The 23,159-nt window shown below is 56.9% G+C and overlaps 1 long non-coding RNA gene across 1 annotated transcript; it reads right to left on the bottom strand.

The window, feature by feature from the left end:
* Window positions 1–10,019: 10,019 nt before the first annotated feature.
* LOC140395868 (uncharacterized) lies at window positions 10,020–11,591 on the bottom strand. Its single transcript, XR_011936345.1, has 2 exons — window positions 11,353–11,591; window positions 10,020–10,342 (listed from the first exon to the last, which is right to left on the bottom strand). It is a non-coding gene; the product is annotated as an uncharacterized lncRNA (long non-coding RNA).
* Window positions 11,592–23,159: the final 11,568 nt, after the last annotated feature.

Raw genomic sequence — 23,159 nt, 5'->3', positions numbered from 1 at the left:
AGAGGGAGGTGGCCCATTCCCAGAGGGAGGAGGCCCAGTCCCAGAGGGGAGTGGCCCAGTCCCAGAGGGAGTTGGCCCAGTCCCAGATGGAGGTGGCCCAGTCACTGGCTGATGTGGCCCTGTCCCAGAGGGAGCTGGCCCAGTCCCAGAGGGGAGGTGGCCCAGTCCCAGAGGGAGGTGGCCCAGTCCCAGAGGGGTGTGGCCCAGTCCCAGAGGGAGCTGGCCCGGTCCCAGAGGGAGGTGGCCCAGTCCCAGAGGGAGTGGCCCGGTCCCAGAGGGAGGTGGCCCAGTCCCAGAGGGAGGTGGCCCGGTCCCAGAGGGAGGTGGCCCAGTCCCAGAGTGAGGCGGCCCAGTCCCAGATGGAGGTGGCCCAGTCCCAGAGGGAGGTGGCCCAGTCCCAGAGGGGAGTGGCCCAGTCCCAGAGGGAGGTGGCCCAGTCCCAGAGGGAGGTGGCCCAGTCCCAGAGGGAGGTGGCCCAGTCCCAGAGGGAGGAGGCCCAGTCCCAGAGGGGAGTGGCCCAGTCCCAGAGGGAGGTGGCCCGGTCCCAGAGGGAGGTGGCCCAGTCGCAGAGGGAGTGGCCCGGTCCCAGAGGGAGGTGGCCCAGTCCCAGAGGGAGGTGGCCCAGTCCCAGAGGGAGGTGGCCCAGTCCCAGAGGGAGGTGGCCCAGTCCCAGATGGAGGTGGCCCAGTCACTGGCTGATGTGGCCCTGTCCCAGAGGGAGCTGGCCCAGTCCCAGAGGGGAGTTGGCCCAGTCCCAGAGGGGAGTGGCCCAGTCCCAGAGGGAGGAGGCCCAGTCCCAGAGGGTGGCCCAGTCACAGAGGGAGGTGTCCCAGTCGCAGAGGGAGGTGGACCAGCCCCAGAGGGAGGTGGCCCAGTCCCAGAGGGAGGCGGCCCAGTCCCAGAGGGAGGTGGCCCAGTCCCAGAGGGTGGCCCAGTTCCAGAGGGAGGTGGCCCAGTCCCAGAGGGAGGTGGCCCAGTCCCAGAGGGAGGTGGCCCAGTCCCAGAGGGAGGTGGCCCAGTCCCAGAGGGGAGGTGACCCAGTCCCAGAGGGGAGGTGGCCCAGTCCCAGAGGGAGGTGGCCCAGTCGCAGAGGGAGGTGGACCAGCCCCAGAGGGAGGTGGCCCAGTTCCAGAGGGAGGTGGCCCAGTCCCAGAGGGAGTGGCCCAGTCCCAGAGGGAGTGGCCCTGTCCCAGAGGGTGTGGCCCGGTCCCAGATAGAGGTGTCCCAGTCCCAGAGGGAGGTGGCCCAGTCCCAGAGGGGAGGTGTCCCAGTCCCAGAGGGAGGTGGCGCAGTCCCAGAGGGGAGTGGCCCAGTCCCAGAGGGAGGTGGCCCAGTCGCAGAGGGAGGTGGACCAGCCCCAGAGGGAGGTGGCCCAGTCCCAGAGGGAGGTGGCCCAGTTCCAGAGGGAGTTGGCCCAGTCCCAGAAGGAGGTGGCCCAGTCCCAGAGGGAGGTGCCCCAGTCCCAGATGGAGGTGGCCCAGTCACTGGCTGATGTGGCCCTGTCCCAGAGGGTGGTGGCCCAGTCCCACAGAGAGGTGGCCCAGTCCCAGAGGGGAGTGGCCCAGTCCCAGAGGGAGGTGGCCCAGTCCCAGAGGGAGGTGGCCCAGTGCCAGAGGGGAGTGGCCCAGTCCCAGAGGGAGGTGGACCAGTCACTGGCTGATGTGTCCCAGTCCCAGAGTGGAGTGGCCCAGTCCCAGAGGGAGGTGGCCCAGTCGCAGAGGGAGGTGGCCCAGTCCCAGAGGGAGGTGCCCAGTCCCAGAGGGGTGTGGCCCAGTCCCAGAGGGAGGTGGCCCGGTCCCAGAGGGAGGTGGCCCAGTCCCAGAGGGAGTGGCCCAGTCCCAGAGGGAGGTGGCCCAGTCCCAGAGGGGAGGTGTCCCAGTCCCAGAGGGAGGCGGCCCAGTCCCAGAGGGAGGTGGCCCAGTCCCAGAGGGAGTGGCCCAGTCCCAGAGGGAGGTGGCCCAGTCCCAGAGGGGTGTGGCCCAGTCCCAGAGGGAGGTGGCCCAGTCCCAGAGGGAGGTGGCCCAGTCCCAGAGGGGTGTGGCCCAGTCCCAGAGGGGAGGTGTCCCAGTCCCAGAGGGAGGCGGCCCAGTCCCAGAGGGATGCGGCCCAGTCCCAGAGGGAGGCGGCCCAGTCCCCGAGGGAGGTGGCCCACTCCCAGAGGGAGGTGGCCCAGTCCCAGAGGGGTGTGACCCAGTCCCAGAGGGGAGGTGTCCCAGTCCCAGAGGGAGGCGGCCCAGTCCCAGAGGGAGGCGGCCCAGTCCCAGAGGGGTGTGGCCCAGTCCCAGAGGGGAGGTGTCCCAGTCCCAGAGGGAGGCGGCCCAGTCCCAGAGGGAGGTGTCCCAGTCCCAGAGGGAGGTGGCCCAGTCCCAGAGGGAGGTGGCCCAGTCCCAGAGGGGAGTGGCCCAGTCCCCGAGGGAGGTGGCCCAGTCACTGGCTGGTGTGGCCCACACCCTCAGGGTGATGGCACAGTCGCAGTGTGATGAGGGGCAGTCCCAGGCGGAGATGGTCCACTCCCTGTGCTCCATGGCTGTGACCGTGCAGACCCTGATCGAGCCGGAGCGGGCCTCCAGGACTGGCAGCGCCAGGTGGCAGAAGCGCCTCAGGGGATGGCTATGCTCGCACCCCGTCCCATGGAGTACCCCAGGGGCCATTGGGTACCCCAAGGGAGGAGGGGGTGATGGGCCTGTGCCGGTGACTCCCGCAGCACCTCGGACTCCCCCTCCCTCCTGTCCCTGGTACATCTGGTGAATAGCGGGCAGCACAGAGCAGCACCACGCCACTCGTGACGGCTGCCAAAAGGGACCCAGGTCGCAGGGCAGGAATCGCAGGAGGCCGCCTCCACTACTGGTACACCGTTTGGGGAACCACCTAAATCTAGCATCAGGGCACGGAAGGGCAGAAAGTCAAACACCAATTAAGTTGGCATGGGTGCAGGGCACTGCATAATGATAGGGGCTGGGGCACAGACTGTATATATGTTTTCACATTAAACACCTGTGCACAATGTTACAACAGTCCCGGTGCTCTGTCAGTCGGGTGTGAGGGGTGGGCTGTGCTGGACAGAGCTGGCTGCAGAGGGGATACAGGGGAAAGGGGCAGGATGGGCGGGCATTGGGCATGGCACAGGGTGCCCAGGTTCGCCAGCGCTCACCACTCCGGTGTCCCAGCACGATCCCTCCCCCCCACCGACCCTTCCTCCGCCACCCCAGGGACCCGATGGGACTGTGCGATGGACTGGCCAACTCACATGCAGGGGGTCACCCAGGCGGATGGGGGAGGGGGGAGGGGGGGGGGGGAGTGCTGCCGTGGGCAGGAGTCAGACAAACTAGTAACGGAGCCGGAAAAAGGCCAACGAGGTGTTTGAGACCTTCTACTGGGAGCTGGACACCTCTGAGCCCCCAGCCGGGGATTTGGGATGAAAGAGTTCCTCGATGAATTGGACATGCCAGTCGTGGGGGAGGAATGGAGACTGGGTCGGGAAGCGCCGCTGGAACTGGGACAGGTCATGGAGAGTTTCAGCTCCATGGAGGTGGGGAAGGCACCGGGACCAGACGGATTCCCGGCGGGCTTGTCCAGGAAATGTTCGCGGTCTCGGTGGCGAAGGGCACCGTGCCACCCACGCTGGCACAAACCTCAATCTCACTGATCCCCAAAGAGGACAACGACCCAACAGAATGCGGGTCCTCCAGACCCATTTCGCTGCTAAACATCGACTCAAAAATCCTGGATAAGATCCGGGCCAAAAGACTGGAGGACTGAATACCAGAGGTGGTGTAGGAGACCAGACGGGCTTTGTAAAGGGTAGACAGCTAACATAGAACATTAGCCGCCTGCTGAACGTGATAAAGACCCCATCCGGGGAGAGAACACCTGAGGTGATCGTCTCCCTGGACACAGGAGGGGCCTTTGACAGAGTCGAGTGGAAGTACGTCATCGAGGTACTGGAGCGGTTCCGGCTTGGAACAGGGATCACCGCCTGGATGAAACTCCTGTACAACGTTCCCACAGCGAGCATACGGACAAACACCACCAGCTCTAAATACTTCCAGCGACACAGAGGCACGAGGCAGGGATGTCCGTTATACACGCTGCTGTTCGCTCTGGTGACCGAACCACTGGCGATCGGGTTCACGGCGACAAAGAATTGGAAGGGGATCCGGAGAGGAGGCAGAGAACACACGCGGATGACTTCTCCTTTACATCTCGGACCCACAAAGCAGCACGGAGGGAACCATGGTGCTCTCGAAAGAGTTTGGAACCTTCTCGGACTAAAAACTCAAACTGAGCAAAACGGAGATGTTCCTGGTGAACCGCAAGGGGGAGGGGCAGAGATGGGCAGAGATGGAGGGGGAGGGACAGAGCTGGAGGGGGAGGGGCAGAGCAGGAGGGTGGAGGGACAGAGCTGGAGGGCGGAGGGACAGAGCTGGAGAGGGGAAGGGCAGAGGTGGAGAGGAGGAGGGCAGAGCTAGGGGGAGGGGCAGATCTTGGGCGTGGCAGAGCTGGATGGTGAGGGGCAGAGATGGAGGGGGAGAGGGATAGAGCTAGAGGCGGTTGGGCAGAGCTGGAAGGGGGAGGAGCAGAGCTCGAAGGGGTGGGGCTGAGCTGGAGGGGGTGAGGCAGAGCTTGTAGGGGGAGGGTCAGAGCTGGAGGGGGAGGGTCAGAGCAGGAGGGGGGAGGGACAGAGGGGGAGGAGCAGAGCTGGAGGGGGAGGGGCAGAGCTGGAGGGGGAGGGGCAGAGCTGGAAGTGGGAGGTGTAGAGTAGGAAGGGGAGAAGCAGAGCTGGAAGGGGAGGGACAGAGCTGGAGTGGGTGGGGCAGAGCTTGTAGGGGGAGGGACAGAGCTGGAGTGGGTGGGGCAGAGCTGGAGTGGGAGGGGCAGAGTTGGAGGGGAGGGGCAGAGCTGGAAGGGGGAGGGGCAGAGCTGGAAGGGGAGGGGCAGAGCTGGAAGGGGAGGGGCAGAGCTGGATGGGGAGGGCCAGAGCTTGAAGGGGGAGGGGCAGAGCAGGAAGGGGGAGGTGCAGAACTGGAAAGGGCAGGGGCAGAGCTGGAGTGGGGTGGGGCAGAGCTGGAGCGGGGTGGGGCAGAGCTGGAGCAGGAGGGGGAGGGGCAGAAAAGGAATTGAGAGGAGCAGAACTGGAAGGGGGAGGGCCAGAGCTGGAGAGGGGAGGTACAGAGCTGGAGGGGGAGGGCCAGAGCTGTTGGAGGAGAGGCAGAGCTGGAGGGGGATGGGCAGAGCTGGAAGGGAGGGGTGGAACTGGAGGGGGAGGGGCAGAGCTGGAAGGGGGAGGAGCAGTGCTGTAGGGGGAGGGGCAGAGCTGGAGGGGGGTGGGCAGAGCTGTAGAGGAGGGGCAGATCTGTAGGGGGAGGGGCAGAGCTGGAAGGGGAGGGGCATAGTTGGAAGGTGAGGGACAGAGCTGGAAGGGGAGGGGTGGAGTGGGAGGGGGAGGGTCGGAGCTGGAGCTGGAGGGGCAGAGGGGGAGGGGCAGAGGGGGAGGGGGAGGGGCTGAAGGGGGAAGGGGAGAGCCCCAGGTGTAGGGGGTGGGGCAGAGCTGGAGTGGGAGGGGCAGAGTTGGAGGGGAGGGGCAGAGCTGGAAGGGGGAGGGGCAGAGCTGGAAGGGGGAGGGGCAGAGCTGGATGGGGAGGGCCAGAGCTTGAAGGGGGAGGGGCAGAGCAGGAAGGGGGAGGTGCAGAACTGGAAAGGGCAGGGGCAGAGCTGGAGTGGGGTGGGGCAGAGCTGGAGGGGGAGGGGCAGAGCTGGAGGGGGAGGGGCAGAGCTGGAAGGGGGAGGGGCAGTGCTTGAAGGGGGAGGGGCAGAAAAGGAATTGAGAGGGGCAGAACTGGAAGGGGAGGGGCAGAGCAGGATAGGGGAGGTGCAGGGCTGGAGGGGGAGTGCCAGAGCTGGAAGGGGAGGGGCAGAGTTGGAAGGTATGGGACAGAGCTGGAAGGGAAGGGGTGGAGTGGGAGGGGGAGGGTCAGAGCTGGAGCTGGAGGGGCAGAGGGGGAGGGGCAGAGGGGGATGGGGAGGCAGAGATGTAGGAGGAGGGGCAGAGCTGTAGGGGGAGGGGAAGAGCTAGGGGGAGGGGCAGAGCTGTAGGGGGAGGGGAAGAGCTAGGGGGAGGGGCAGAGCTGGAGGGGGAAGGGCAGAGCTGGAAGGGGTGGGGCAGAGCTGGGGAGGGGCAGAGCTGGAGGGGGAGGGCAGAGCTGGAGGGGGAGGGGAGGGCAGAGCTGGAGGGGGAGGGGAGGGGAGGGCAGAGCTGGAGGGGGAGGGGCAGAGCTGGACGGGGAGGGGCAGAGCTGGAGGGGGAGGGGCAGAGCTAGACGGGGAGGGGCAGAGGGGGAAGGGGCAGAGCTGGAGGGGGAGGGCAGAGCTGGAGGGGGAGGGGCAGAGCTAGACGGGGAGGGGCAGAGAGGTAGGGGTAGGGGCAGAGCTGGAGGAGGTGGGGGAGGGACAGAGGGGGAGGGACAGAGGGGGAGAGCTGGAGGGGGAGGGGCAGAGCTGGAGAGGGGAGGGGCAGAGCTGGAGAGGGAGGGGCAGAGCTGGAGGGGGAGGGGCAGAGCTGGAGGGGGAGGGGCAGAGCTGGAGGGGGAGGGGCAGAGCTGGAGGGGGAGGGGCAGAGCTGGAGGGCGCAGGGACAGAGCTGGAGGGGGGAGGGACAGAGCTGGAGAGGGGAGGGGCAGAGCTGGAGAGGGGAGGGGCAGAGCTGGAGAGGGGAGGGGCAGAGCTGGAGGGGGAGGGGCAGAGCTGGAGGGGCTGCCGTTTATACAGGCCCGACTCAAATTCCACTACTTGGGGATCCAAATTGCCCATGACTGGACACAAATCCACAAGTGGAACCTGACCAAGCTGACGGAGGAAGTTCAAAAGGACCTGCAGAGATGGAACACACTCCCACTCTCCCTGGCAGGTGAATACTGATGCAAAGTACTTATTTAGATCCGTGCCCATGTCCTCTGGCTCCACACAAAGATTCCCTCCTCTGTCCTTGAGTGGGCCAACCCTGGCTACCCTCTCGCTCTTTATGTACGAATAAAAAGCCTTGCGACTTTCCCTAATAATGTTTGCCAATGACTTTTCGTGACCTTTTTTAGCCCTCCTGACCCCTTCCTTAAGCTCCTTCGTACTTTCCTTATATTCCTCGCGAGCTTCACGTTTCCCAGCCTTCTCGCCCTTACAAATGCTTCCTTTTGGACTGGGCTCACAATACCCCCCGTTATCCAAGATTCCTGAAACTTGCCGTACTTATCCATCTTCCACACAGGAATATGCCAGTCCTGAATTCCTATCAACTGACATTTCAAAGCCTCCCACATGCCAGATGTTGATTTACCCTCAAACATCTGCCCCCAATCTAGATTATTCAGTTCCGGCCTAATACTGTTGTAATTAGCCTTCCCCAATTTAGCACCGTTACCTGAGGGCTACTCTTACCTTTATCCAATAAAACTTAAAACTTACTGAATTGTGATCACTGTTCCCGAAATGCTCCCCTTCCCTAGTTGGACTATCCACATATTGTTTGAAGAAGCTCTCCTGGATGCTCCTTCCAAACTCTGCCCCATCCACACCCCGAGCACCTGTGAGTCCCAGTCAATATAGGAGAAGTTAAAACCACCCCACCACAACAACCCTGTTGCTTTTACACCTTTCTAAAATTCATCGACATATCTGCTCCTCTATCTCCCGCCGGCTGTTGGGAGGCCTCTGGTAAACCCCAACATTGTGTCTGCACCCTTCCTTCCCTGAACTCTACACATATTGCCTTGATGCATGGGCCCTCTGAGGTATACTCCCGCAGTATAGCTGTGAAATTCTCCTTAACCAGTAGTGCAACCCCCCCACCCCTTCATAGCCCTCTCTATCCCTCCTGAAACATCTAAATCCTGGAAGGTTTAGCTGCCAATCTCCCCCCCTCGCTCTGACTATCCCTCCTCTCTCTAACACTACCCATCTCTAATACTACCCCTCTCTCTGACTGTCCCCTCTCTCTGTCTCTCCTCTATCACTCCCCACTCTCTAACACTTCCCCTCTCTCTAACTGTCCCTTTTCTCTCTAAAACTCCCCCTCTCTCTACACTCCACATCTCTCTAACACTCCCTCTCTCTCTAACACTCCCTCTCTCTCTAACACTCCCCATCTCCCTAACACTCCCCACCTCTCTAACACTCCCCATCTCCCTAACACTCCCCCTCTCTCTACACTCCCCCTCTCCCTAACACTCCCCCTCTTTCTAACACTCCCCCTCTCTCTAACACTCCCCATCTAACATTATTGGTAGAGGGATTGAGTTCCGGAGTCGGGAGGTCATGTTGCAGCTGTACAGAACTCTGGTCCGGCCGCATTTGGAGTATTGCGTACAGTTCTGGTCACCGCATTATAGGAAGGACGTTGGGGCTTTGGAGCGGGTGCAGAGGAGATTTACCAGGATGTTGCCTGGTATGGAGGGAAAATCTTATGAGGAAAGGCTGACGGACTTGAGGTTGTTTTCGTTGGAGAGAAGAAGGTTAAGAGGAGACTTAATAGAGGCATACAAAATGATCAGGGGGTTGGATAGGGTGGACAGTGAGAGCCTTCTCCCGCGGATGGATATGGCTGGCACGAGGGGACATAACTTTAAACTGAGGGGTAATAGATATAGGACAGAGGTCAGAGGTAGGTTCTTTACGCAAAGAGTAGTGAGGCCGTGGAATGCCCTACCTGCTACAGTAGTGAACTCGCCAACATTGAGGGCATTTAAAAGTTTATTGGATAAACATATGGATGATAATGGCATAGTGTAGATTAGATGGCTTTTGTTTCGGTGCAACATCGTGGGCCGAAGGGCCTGTACTGCGCTGTATTGTTCTATGTTCTATGTTCTATCTCTCTAACCCTCCCCCTCTCTTGAACCCTCCCCCTCTCTCTGGCTTTCCCTCCTCTCTCTAACACTTCCCATCTCCCTCACACTTCCCTCTCTCTACACTCCCCCTCTCTCTGACACTCCTCCTCTCTCTAACTCGCCCCATCTTTCTAACACTCCCCTCTCTTTAACCCACACCCTCTCTCTGACTATCCCTACTCTCTCTAACACTCCCTGTCTCTAATACTCCCCCTCTCTCTGACTGGCCCCCTCTCTGTCTCTCCTCTCCCTCTGTCTCTCCTCTATCCCTCCCCAATGTCTAACACCCCCTCCTCTCTCTAGCTGTACCTCTTCTCTCGAACACTCTCTCTCGCTCTACACTCCCCATCTCTTGAACACTCCCTCTCTCTCTACAATCCCCATCTCCCTAACACTCCCCATCTCCCTAACACTCCCCCTCTCTCTAACACTCCCCCTCTCGCTCTAACACTCAGCCTCTCTCTAACACTCCCCATCTGTCTAACACTCCCCCTCTCTCTAACCCTACCCCTCTCTCTGATTTTCCCTCCTCTCTCTAACTCTCCCCTCTCTCTAACACCCACCCTCTCTCGAAACCCCCCCCCCTCTCTCTCTAACAATCTGCCTCTCCCCCTCTCTCTAACACCCCCTCTATTTGACTCACTTACTCTCTCTAACTCACCCTCTCTCCATCTGTCTAACCGTCTCCCTCTGGGCAACTGCCCCCCTCTCTAATTGTCGCTCACTCTAACAGTCCATCTCTTCCTAGCTATATCCCTCTTTCTATCTCTCCCCTTTTCTCTATCTCTCCTTTTCTCTCTGTCTCTCCACCTCTCTTTAGTTCTCCCTTCTCTCTATCTAAAATTTAAGGGGCATCTTGACAAATACATGAATAGGATGGGAATAGAGGGATACGGACCCAGGAAGTGTCGAAGATTTTAATTTAGACGGGCAACATGGTCGGCACGGGCTTGGAGGGCCGAAGGGTCTGTTCCTGTGCTGTACATTTCTTTGTTCTTTGTAACACTCACCCTCTCTCTCGCTGCCTAATGCCTCTAACTCAGCCCATTCTCTTACTCTCCCCTCTCTCTCTCTCTAACTCCATTACCGTTGATAGACTAATATCCCGAACCGAGTGAGAAATCAGAAACGGACAAGAGGGGCTGAATAATGAAGCCAGTTTTATTCACATGATTCAGAAACCCGAGGGTCAGGGGTTATTGGGCCAACACAGTGCAGCTGAATTACAGAATTACAGAAATCACAGTTAGCGTCATGCAGAGTAATTGCTGGATATCGCAGTGGGTCACATAATTTCTGGATACGTGTCTCAACTCGCAGCACTTCAGAAAAAGGTCACAATATGTAGGGAGCTCTAGAACGTCCGCAGCACAGGTAATCCAAAGGACAGAGCTCGGTAAAACTGATCTCCCTTGGTTTACATTGTGTAGGTCGGCATGTTCGTTTAGTTAAATCGCAGGGGGCAACTGTGAAGCAGAATGGAAGAGTTAATTGATAATCCTTTCAGAAACCAGAGCTCCCAACTGTGATCAGGGCGATGCCCCAATTCTAACCTAACTGAGGTTTCTGGAGACCAGAACTGTACACAGTGCTCCCAGTTTTGTCTAACTGAGGGATATGGAGACCAGAACTGTACACCGTGCCCCCCAGTGTTGTCTAACTGAGGGATATGGAGACCAGAACTGTGCACAGTGCTCCCAGTGTGGACTAACTGAGGATATGGAGACCAGAACTGTGCACAGTGCTCCCAGTGTGGTCTAACTGAGGATATGGAGACCAGAACTGTGCACAGTGCTCCCAGTGTGGTCTAACTGAGGATATGGAGACCAGAACTGTGCACAGTGCTCCCAGTGTGGTCTTACCTAGGGAGACGGACACCTGAACTGTGCACAGTGCTCCCAGTGTGGTGTCAGCGAGGGATATGGAGACCAGAACTGTGCACAGTGCTTCCAGTGTGATCTAACTGAGGGATACGGAGACCAGAACGGTGCACAGTGCTCCCACTGTGGTCTAACTGAGGATTCTGGAGACCAGAACTGTACACAGTGCTCCCAGTTTTGTCTACCTGAGGGATATGGAGACCAGAACTGTACACTGTACTCCCAGTGTGGTCTAACTGAGGGATATGGAGACCAGAACTGTACACAGTGCCCCCCAGTGTGGTCTAACTGAGGGACATGGAGACCAGAACTGTACACAGTGCTCCCAGTGTGGTGAAAAGCAATGATATTGAAGCCAGGACAGTACACATTGGTCCAGGTGGGTTCTAACCGAGGGATATGGGGACCAGGACAGCGAGCACATATGCTCAATACAGGAATCAAGAGAGCTTTCTGTAGTTCCTCATGCACATGCACACACACACGCACATGCACACACACACGCGCACACACACACACTGAGATCTGGCCCCATCTTGGCACAACCTGATGCCCATGTGAATTTTTCGACATGGTGTACTTCGAGATATACTCACCTTGCCTGTTCACATTCGCAATGTATCCCTGGCCGGCTCTGGGCTGTATCAGCACCAGGAACCCCAGCAGCAAAAACAGTCCTTTCATCGTTCTCCACTGATCTCCTCCCGGTCACAGTGAGATAGCTGGGGCACAGGAGCCCTTTATATCAACACGTCGAGCCTGCTGTGGTTAATAATCACACACACACGACGCGGGTAGGCTCCACCTTGGACAGGTCGAATGGACGTGTTCGACATTAACTGGAATCAAATCGGTTTCTCATTAATAAATGGAGGGATAAGTCTGAATAATGATTGAACTGGAAAGGCATTGCAAGAATGTTTTGCTGTTTCATATAAGAATCATACAACAGACCATTTAGCCAATGGCGCCTCTTTTGTCAATGATGTCAAACCTGTGTCACCTGGTTCCATAATTCTGCATCCTGGCTGGCAGAGGGCATTGAGAGGGTTAATGTCCAGTGTTTGCCCCGTCACGCAACAGGGTCTGGGGGGGGGTCAAGGGTTATATGAACATAGGAGCTGGGGGAGCCATTCAGCCCCTCTAGCCTGTCCCACCGTTCAATGAGATCATTGGCTGATCTGAGTCTCTCTGAATGGTCCGGGGGCCAGTCCCTCTGCAAGACATGGCTGAGGTGGGGGGGGGGGTGGGGGTGGTGGGGAGTGGTTGGGGGGTGTTGGAGACGGCTGGCACTGGACCAGCCTGGGGCTTCGGCTCTTCACACTGTTTACATTGGAGTCACCAGATGTCCATGTGCTCCTCCCACTCCCGATAACCTCACCTTCCACCTCCCTGACAATCTGAGGGGGAGGCCAGGGCGGCTTGCAACCAATCGGGTCGCTGCGGAGCATGGAGTCACGCGTTGGCCGGACTGGGTTAAGATGGCAGATTGACCTTGGCTGAAGGGACACAAAGAAATCTGTCTGGGATTAATGTGGAATTTTCAATATATCACTGTAGGTATTTGGTGCAGTAAGGGTTAAACACCGGTGTTAATGTGTGTGTGACTGCTGCAGTCATGTTTCATAAAGAAACCCTAGTTTGAATGGCAAGGGTGTTTTATGAGCCAGGAGTGCAATTAGAGCATGGTAAAAAGTTTGAGCTGATGTAGATGGTTGGGATGAAGGGGAGTCCCTGTGGAGTTCATTAGATTTCAGTTTGGTAGGGTGATGTCATTACTGGGTGGAACCAATGCATCAGGAATGCTGGAGAAATCAGGTAGGTGGAGTTTTTGAATGAAGTTGAGAGTCCAGGTCAAATAGTGTTGCTCTCCCTGCACTTCAGTTAAAATAGATTAACAGGGCGGGATTCTCCCTATTCCCCCAATGGCTCGACGCCGGGCCAAAACAATGGCGCGAAACACTCCAGCGTCGGGACAACCGGAAGTTGCAGAATCCTCCGCACTTCCGGGGGAGAGGCCAGCGCATGCGCAAACCGGCTGGCGTATTCTGACACATGCGCAGGGGGGTGTCTTCTTCACGCCAGCCATGGTGGAGCTCTAGCTCTACAGAGGCCGACGTGGAAGGAAGAAGCCCGCCCGCAGATTGGTGGGCCCCGATCGTGGGCCAGGCCACCGTTGATCCCCACCGCGCCCCCCTCCCCTCCCCGAGGACCGCACCAGCTGGCCTACCAGCTAGGTCCCGTCGTGTGGGACCATGTCCATTTCACGCCGGCGGGACAGGCCAGAAACCGATGGCCGTTCGGCCCATCGGGGCCCGGAGAATTACCAAGGGGGCCGCTGCCAATGGCCCCCGACCGACGCTGCGTGATCCCCGCCCCCGCCTGAAAACCTGCGCTGTAGAATACGGCAGCCGGTGTCGGAGCGGGATTTACGCCGGGCCCCGCGGATTCTCGGACCCGGCGTGGTGTCGGAGAAACCCACCCACAGTCTTTAAAGCAGTGTAACTTTTCTGAGAACAATGGGGAGCTGAAACAAGCTGCGAAAAACCTTCTGGAGAGATGCAGCCAGAGTTTCTGCATGGGTCTGACATGGGTCAGATCATATCTCAAAGCACCGTCAAGAGATCGCTCTTTCTCAAAGAAACAGCTCTGTAAAGTAAGTATTCCTGAGTGTCAATGGTTGTTACAGCAGATTTAGAGCTGAGGTGGTTTATTTCTTGCTGATGTAGTGGGAATAAAGATAGCAGTTCAGGGTATTGTATTCATTGTATTGGGCAGTATTGTTTAAAGGGTAATAGTAAGTTATTTTCAATGTGATGGTATAGGTATTTTAATACTATGTTGGTAATAATGTTTGTTTCAATCGACCACATCCCCATTTGTTTGTGAAATCTCTCCTGGAGCAAGGAATCCTCTCCTCACAGTCTGACAAAATTAAAATAACATTTTGGGGTTCCTGTGGAGTATCCTAGCCACTGTTGGGGTCCGGTCTGGGACCAACATATGTCCCTTCTAAACCCTTTCCATTCCCCCCCCCCCAGGTCCCTTCACCCTATCTTCCCTGGGGGAGGGGGGTCCAAGCATCACAGGTTGATGACCAAGAGCCATTATTGCCCGCAGGGGGTGAAAGACAAACATGTTATCTGGCGAATACACCTGTGCCCATCCAGATGCCATGAGCTACATTGTTGTCCCGGTAGACACCGCGGGCCCACTCAGGCATGTCCCCCACCCACCCCTACACCGTTGGTATTCGACCCCGTCGGTGCCCGTGATCCTGGTGCCCTCCCTGTGCCGGGGCACCATTGGACTGCACTGCCGTCACTGGGGGCTGCTGTCGGTGTGGCCCCGGGGTGTGCCCGGGTACGTGGTGTGGTCGTGGGGGAGGGGAGCAATCCACACGGCCGTGGTCACAGCGTGCACACAGAGGCTGAGGTGGGTGGCCAGCAAGTTGACCGCCATAATGGCGGTCTCTATGTGGGCACTGCCTCTGTCCTGTTGGGGGACTCGCCGTCTGCCCGGTCTGTTCCGTCCCCACCTCACGGTCCTGCGAGGGCAGCCCCCCCACCCCGCAGCCAGGAGGGCCAGTGTCCGATCCGGAAACCGGCAGTCACCCCACGCCACTCCCTCCCTCCAATCTCTCTGCCGCTGCAACCAGCACAGTGCTCCCGGTGTGGTCTAACCGAGGGATATGGAGACCAGAACTGTGCACAGTGCCCCCGGTGTGGTCTAACCGAGGGATATGGAGACCAGAACTCTGCACAGTGCTCCAAGTGTGGTCGAACCGAGGGATATGGAGACCAGAACTGTGCACAGTGCTCCCAGAGTGGTCTAACCGAGGGATATGGAGACCAGAACTGTGCACAGTGCTCCCGGTGTGGTCTAACCGAGGGATATGGCGAGCAGAACTGTGCACAGTGCTCCCAGTGTGGTCTAACCGAGGGATATGGAGACCAGAACTGTGCACAGTGAGCCCAGTGTGGTCTAACCGAGGGATATGGAGACCAGAACTGTGCACAGTGCTCCCAGTGTGGTCGAACCGAGGGATATGGAGACCAGAACTGTGCACAGTGCTCCCAGTGTGGTCTAACCGAGGGATATGGAGACCAGAACTGTGCACAGTGCTCCCAGTGTGGTCTAACTGAGGGATATGGAGACCAGAGCTGTGCAGAGTGCTCGCAGTGTGGTCTAACCGACGGATATAGAGACCAGAACTGTGCAGAGTGCTCGCAGTGTGGTCTAACCGAGGGATATGGAGACCAGAACTGTGCACAGTGCTCCCAGTGTGGTCTAAATGAGGGATATGGAGACCAGAACTGTGCACAGTGCTCCCAGTGTGGTCTAACTGAGGGATATGGAGACCAGAACTGTACACAATGCTCCCAGTGTGGTCTAACCGAGGGATATGGAGACCAGAACTGTGCACAGTGCTCCCAGTGTGGTCTAACTGAGGGATATGGAAACCAGAACTGTGCACAGTGCTTCCAGTGTCGTCTAACCGAGGTATATAGAGACCAGAACTGTGCACAGTGCTCCCAGTGTGGTCTAACTGAGGGATATGGAGACCAGAACTGTGCACAGTGCTACCAGTGTGGTCTAACTGAGGGATATGGAGACCAGAACTGTGCACAGTGCTCCCAGTGTGGTCTAACCGAGGGATATGGAGACCAGAACTGTGCACAGTGCTCCCAGTGTGGTCTAACTGAGGGATATGGAGACCAGAACTGTGCAGAGTGCTCCCAGTGTGGTCGAACTGAGGGATATGGAGACCAGAACTGTGCACAGTGCTCCCAGTGTGGTCTAACCGAGGGATATGGAGACCAGAACTGTGCACAGTGCTCCCAGTGTGGTCTAACTGAGGGATATGGAGACCAAAACTGTGCACAGTGCTCCCACTGTAGTCCAACCAAGGGATATGGAGACCAGAACTGTGCACAGTGCTCCCAGTGTGGTCTAACTGAGGGACATGGAGACCAGAACTGTGCACAGTGCTCCCAGTGTGGTCTAACTGAGGGATATGGAGACCAGAACTGTGCACAGTGCGCCCAGTGTGGTCTAACCGAGGGATATGGAGACCAGAACTCTGCACAGTGCTCCCAGTGTGGTCTAACCGAGAGATATGGAGAACAGAACTGTGCACAGTGCTCCCAGTGTGGTCTAACCGAGGGATATGGAGACCAGAAATGTGCACAGTGCTCCCAGTGTGGTCTAACCGAGGGATATGGAGACCAGAAATGTGCACAGTGCTCCCGGTGTTGTCTAACCGAGGGATATGGAGACCAGAACTGTGCACAGTGCGCCCAGTGTGGTCTAACCAAGGAATATGGAGACCAGAACTGCGCACAGTGCTCCCAGTGTGGTCTAACCGAGGGATATGGAGACCAGAACTGTGCACAGTGCTCCAGTGTGGTCTAACCGAGGGATATGGAGACCAGAACTGTGCACAGTGCTGCCAGTGTGGTCTAACCGAGGGATATGGAGACCAGAACGGTGCACAGTGCTCCCAGTGTGGTCTAACTGAGGAATATGGTGACCAGAACTGTGCACAGTGCTCCCAGTGTGGTCTAACTGAGGGATATGGAGGTCAGAACTGTACACAGTGCTCCCAGTGTATTCTAACCGAGGGATATGGAAACCAGAACTGTGCACAGTGCTCCCAGTGTGGTCTAACCGTGGGATATGGAGACCAGAACTGTGCAGAGTGCTCCCAGTGTGATCTACCCGAGGGATATGGAGACCGGAACTGTGCACAGTGCCCCCAGTGTGGTCTAACTGAGGGATATGGAGACGAGAACTGTGCACAGTGCTCCCAGTGTGGTCTAATCGAGGGATATGGAGACCAGAACTGTGCACAGTGCTCCCAGTGTGGTCTAACTGAGGGATATGGAGGTCAGAACTGTACACAGTGCTCCCAGTGTATTCTAACCGAGGGATATGGAGACCAGAACTGTGCACAGTGCTCCCAGTGTGGTCTAACCGTGGGATATGGAGACCAGAACTGTGCAGAGTGCTCCCAGTGTGATCTACCCGAGGGATATGGAGACCGGAACTGTGCACAGTGCCCCCAGTGTGGTCTAACTGAGGGATATGGAGACTAGAACTGTACACAGGGCTCCCAGTGTGGTCTAACCGAGGGATATGGAGACCAGATCTCTACACAGCGCCCCCAGTGTGGTCTAACTGAGGGATATGGAGACCAGGACTGTGCACAATGCTCGCAGTGTGGTCTAACTGAGGGATATGGAGACATCAACTGTGCGCAGTGCTCCCAGTGTAGTCTGACTGAGGGCTGTGGAGACCAGAACTGTGCACAGTGCGCCCTGTGTTGTCTAACTGATGTATATGGAGACCAGAACTCTGCACAGTGCTCCCAGTGTGGTCTAACCGAGGGATACGGAGACCAGAACTGTGCACAGTGCTCCCAGTGTGGTCTAACCGAGGGATATGGAGACCAGAACTGTGCACAGTGCGCCCAGTGTGGTCTAACCGAGGGATATGGAGACCAGAACTGTGCACAGTGCTCCCAGTGTGGTCTAACCGAGAGCTATGGAGAACAGAACTGTGCACAGTGCTCCCAGTGTGGTCTAACCGAGGGATATGGATACCAGAACTGTGCACAGTGCTCCCAGTGTGGTCTAACCGAGGGATATGGAGACCAGGTCTGTGCACAGTGCGCCCAGTGGGGTCTAACCGAGGGATATGGAGACCAGAACTGTGCACAGTGCTCCCAGTGTGGTCTAACCGAGGGATATGGAGACCAGAACTGTGCACAGTGCTCCAGTGTGGTCTAACCGAGGGATATGGAGACCAGAACTGTGCACAGTGCTCCCAGTGTGGTCTAACCGAGGGATATGGAGACCAGAACGGTGCACAATGCTCGCAGTGTGGTCTAACTGCGGGATATGGAGTCCAGAACTGTGCACAGTGCTCGCAGTGTGGTCTAACTGAGGGATATGGAGACATCAACTGTGCGCAGTGCTCCCAGTGTGGTCTGACTGAGGGCTGTAGAGACCAGAACTGTGCACAGTGCTCCCAGTGTGGTCTAACCGAGGGATATGTAGACCAGAACTGTGCACAGTGCTCCCAGTGTGGTCTAACCGAGGGATATGGAGACCAGAACTGTGCACAGTGCGCCCAGTGTGGTCTAATCAAGGGATATGGAGACCAGAACTGTGCACAGTGCTCCCAGTGTGGTCTAACTGAGGGATATGTATACCAGAACTGTGCACAGTGCTCCCAGTGTGGTCTAACCGAAGGATATGGAGACCAGAACTGTGCACAGTGCTCCCAGTGTGGTCTAACCGAGGGATATGGAGACCAGAACTGTGCACAGTGCTCCAGTGTGGTCTAACCGAGGGATATGGAGACCAGAACTGTGCACAGTGCTCCCAGTGTGGTCTAACAGAGGGATATGGAGACCAGAACGGTGCACAGTGCTCCCAGTGTGGTCTATCTGAGGGATATGGAGACCAGAACTGTGCACAGTGCTCCCAGTGTGGTCTAACTGAGGGATATGGAGACCAGAACTGTGCACAGTGCTCCCACTGTAGTCCAACCGAGGGATATGGAGACCAGAAATGTGCACAGTGCTCCCAGTGTGGTCTAACTGAGGGATATGGACACCAGAACTGTGCACAGTGCACCCAGTGTGGTCTAACTCAGGGATATGGAGACCAGAACTGTGCACAGTGCTCCCAGTGTGGTCTAACCGAGGGATATGGAGACGAGAACTGTGCACAGTGCTCCCAGTGTGGTCTAATCGAGGGATATGGAGACCAGAACTGTGCACAGTGCTCCCAGTGTGGTCTAACCGAGGGATATGGAGACCAGAACTGTGCACAGTGCTCCCAGTGTGGTCTAACCGAGGGATATGGAGACCAGAACTGTGCACAGTGCGCCCAGTGTGGTCTAACCGAGGGATATGGAGACCAGAACTCTGCACAGTGCTCCCAGTGTGGTCTAACCGAGGGATATGGAGACCAGAACGGTGCACAGTGCTCCCAGTGTGGTCTAACTGAGAAATATGGTGACCAGAACTGTGCACAGTGCACCCAGTGTGGTCTAACTGAGGGATATGGAGATCAGAACTGTACACAGTGCTCCCAGTGTATTCTAACCAAGGGATATGGAGACCAGAACTGTGCACAGTGCTCCCAGTGTGGTCTAACCGAGGGATATGGAGACCAGAACTGTGCAGAGTGCTCCCAGTGTGATCTAACCGAGGGATATGGAGACCGGAACTGTGCACAGTGCCCCCAGTGTGGTCGAACTGAGGGATATGGAGACTAGAACTGTACACAGTGCTCGCAGTGTGGTCTAACCGAGGGATATGGAGACCAGAACTGTACACAGCGCCCCCAGTGTGGTCTAACTGAGGGATATGGAGACCAGGACTGTGCACAATGCTCGCAGTGTGGTCTAACTGAGGGATATGGAGACATCAACTGTGCGCAGTGCTCCCAGTGTAGTCTGACTGAGGGCTGTGGAGACGAGAACTGTGCACAGTGCTCCCAGTGTGGTCTAACTGAGGTATATGGAGACCAGAACTGTGCACAGTGCTCCCAGTGTGGTCTGACTGAGGGAAATAGAGACCAGAACTGTGCACAGTGCTCCCAGTGTGGTCTGACTGAGGGCTGTGGAGACCAGAACTGTGCACAGTGCTCCCAGTGTGGTCTAACTGAGGGATATGGAGACCAGAACTGTGCACAGTGCTCCCAGTGTGGTCTAACTGAGGGATATGGAGACCAGAACTGTGCACAGTGCTCCCAGTGTGGTCTGACTGAGGGAAATGGAGACCAGAACTGTGCACAGTGCTCCCAGTGCGGTCTAACTGAGGTATATGGAGACCAGAACTGTGCACAGTGCTCCCAGTGTGGTCTAACCGAGGGATATGGAGACCAGAACTGTGCACAGTGCTCCCAGTGTGGTCTAACCGAGGGATATGGAGACCAGAACTGTGCACAGTGCGCCCAGTGTGGTCTAACCGAGGGATATGGAGACCAGAACTGTGCACAGTGCTCCCAGTGTGGTCTAACCGAGGGATATGGAGACCAGAAATGTGCACAGTGCTCCCAGTGTTGTCTAACTGAGGGATTTGGAGACCAAAATTGTGCACAGTGCTCCCAGTGTGGTCTAACTGAGGGATATAGAGACCAGAACTGTGCACAGTGCGCCCAGTGTTGTCTAACTGAGGTATATGGAGACCAGAACTGTGCACAGTGCTCCCAGTGTGGTCTAAACGAGGGATATGGAGACCAGAACTGTGCACAGTTCTCCCAGTGTGGTCTAACCGAGGGATATGGAGACCAGAACTGTGCACAGTGCGCCCAGTGTGGTCTAACCGAGGGATATGGAGACCAGAACTGTGCACAGTGCTCCCAGTGTGGTCTAACAGAGGGATATGGAGACCAGAAATGTGCACAGTGCTCCCAGTGTTGTCTAACTGAGGGATTTGGAGACCAAAACTGTGCACAGTGCTCCCAGTGTGGGCTAACCGAGGGATATGGAGACCACGGCTGTGCACAGTGCGCCCAGTGTGGTCTAACCGAGGGATATGGAGACCAGAACTGTGCACAGTGCTCCCAGTGTGGTCTAACCGAGGGATATGGAGACCAGAACTGTGCACAGTGCTCCAGTGTGGTCTAACCGAGGGATATGGAGACCAGAACTGTGCACAGTGCTCCCAGTGTGGTCTAACCGAGGGATATGGAGACCAGAACGGTGCACAGTGCTCCCAGTGTGGTCTAACTGAGGAATATGGAGACTAGAACTGGACACAGTGCTCCCAGTGTGGTCTAACCGAGGGATATGGAGACCAGAACTGTACACAGCGCCCCCAGTGTGGTCTAACTGAGGGATATGGAGACCAGAACTGTGCACAATGCTCGCAGTGTGGTCTAACTGCGGGATATGGAGTCCAGAACTGTGCACAGTGCTCGCAGTGTGGTCTAACTGAGGGATATGGAGACATCAACTGTGCGCAGTGCTCCCAGTGTGGTCTGACTGAGGGCTGTGGAGACCAGAACTGTGCACAGTGCTCCCAGTGTGGTCTAACCGAGGGATATGGAGACCAGAACTGTGCACAGTGCGCCCAGTGTTGTCTAACTGAGGTATATGGAGACCAGAACTGTGCACAGTGCTCCCAGTGTGGTCTAACCGAGGGATATGGAGACCAGAACTGTGCACAGTTCTCCCAGTGTGGTCTAACCGAGGGATATGGAGACCAGAACTGTGCACAGTGCGCCCAGTGTGGTCTAACCGAGGGATATGGAGACCAGAACTGTGCACAGTGCTCCCAGTGTGGTCTAACAGAGGGATATGGAGACCAGAAATGTGCACAGTGCTCCCAGTGTTGTCTAACTGAGGGATTTGGAGACCAAAACTGTGCACAGTGCTCCCAGTGTGGGCTAGCCGAGGGATATGGAGACCACGGCTGTGCACAGTGCGCCCAGTGTGGTCTAACCGAGGGATATGGAGACCAGAACTGTGCACAGTGCTCCCAGTGTGGTCTAACCGAGGGATATGGAGACCAGAACTGTGCACAGTGCTCCAGTGTGGTCTAACCGAGGGATATGGAGACCAGAACTGTGCACAGTGCTCCCAGTGTGGTCTAACCGAGGGATATGGAGACCAGAACGGTGCACAGTGCTCCCAGTGTGGTCTAACTGAGGAATATGGAGACTAGAACTGGACACAGTGCTCCCAGTGTGGTCTAACCGAGGGATATGGAGACCAGAACTGTACACAGCGCCCCCAGTGTGGTCTAACTGAGGGATATGGAGACCAGAACTGTGCACAATGCTCGCAGTGTGGTCTAACTGCGGGATATGGAGTCCAGAACTGTGCACAGTGCTCGCAGTGTGGTCTAACTGAGGGATATGGAGACATCAACTGTGCGCAGTGCTCCCAGTGTGGTCTGACTGAGGGCTGTGGTGACCAGAACTGTGCACAGTGCTCCCAGTGTGGTCTAACCGAGGGATATGGAGACCAGAACTGTGCCCAGTGCTCCCAGTGTGGTCTAACCGAGGGATATGGAGACCAGAACTGTGCACAGTGCGCCCAGTGTGGTCTAACCGAGGGATATGGAGACCAGAACTGTGCACAGTGCTCCCAGTGTGGTCTAACCGAGAGATATGGAGAACAGAACTGTGCACAGTGCTCCCAGTGTGGTCTAACCGAGGGATATGGATACCAGAACTGTGCACAGTGCTCCCAGTGTGGTCTAACCGAGGGATATGGAGACCAGAACTGTGCACAGTGCGCCCAATGTGGTCTAACTGAGGGAGGTGGAGACCAGAACTGTGCACAGTGCTCCCAGTGTTGTCTAACTGAGGGACATGGAGATCAGGAATGTGCAGTGCCCCAAGTGTGGTCGACCTGAGGGATGTGGAGACCAGAACAGTGCACAGTGCTCCCAGTGTGGTCTAACCGATGGATACGGATGGCATTATGGTAATGTGCGCCCTCCCGCTGCTCCTCCACCCAGCAACTGTTTCCTTTGTAGTTTCTGTGTCTCACTCACTACCCACAATGTGGAGGCCACATCTTTTCTCTTCTGTGACTGCGTTGAAATAAACATACAGCCTCCGTCTGCCTCTCCCCCACATCCCACCACCCCTTCTCTTACACCCGCCTCCCCGATCCCAAGTAGCCGAACACTAAGTGACCACTGTCCCTTCACATTCCCTCTGTATTGTTTCCCACAAGTCTCTCCATTCCCTCTTCCCTGGGGGAGGGGGGTCTAAGCCCCCAATGATGCCTCGCTGCCTTCCAACCCCAACTGCGTTGATTAGATGGGCCGAATGGTGAAATAGACTCGACATCGATCGGCTATTTGATGCCACCCCAGGGTTGGGCATTAGCTGAAGATTAGACTACACAGGGTGTGGACAGGATTGGGGTAAAACCTTGGGCGTTGGACAGGATGCAATGTGGGTGTGACGGTTTCCACCTTTGGCCATCGGAGCTGTGACGAGCGTTGGCCACTGTGAAACATTTCCTCCAGCCTGTTAAGTATTTAACCGGGACACGGAACTGAACTGTCGCCGGTCTCCATCCTGTCTGACATCCTTCCACACAGAGTTAGCGATGAGCTGTCCCTTGAATAGGGGCCTGTCTGTGCGAACAACACAGAAACTCTCAACTGCTCCATGGACAAAAAGAGTGTGATGCATGGAGACAGGGATAAGGTGAGTCACAGAGAGAGGGCGTGACACCTCGGAGACGAGTCGCACCATCGGGTCTTCACCGACCTTCCGAAAGACCCATTATCCCTGTGACCCCGCGCATTGATCATGCCCAATTCAACAAACCCTGCGGAAACCCATGCAGACGCAAAGAAAATGTACAACCTCCACTATGAGGCTCAGGTAGAGAACGTCCATGCTCCCAGTTGGCAAATTCT

This window comes from Scyliorhinus torazame, chromosome 19, assembly GCF_047496885.1.
Source record: "Scyliorhinus torazame isolate Kashiwa2021f chromosome 19, sScyTor2.1, whole genome shotgun sequence".
Taxonomy (NCBI): domain Eukaryota; kingdom Metazoa; phylum Chordata; class Chondrichthyes; order Carcharhiniformes; family Scyliorhinidae; genus Scyliorhinus; species Scyliorhinus torazame.
This window is presented reverse-complemented; position numbering and strand designations above follow the sequence as displayed.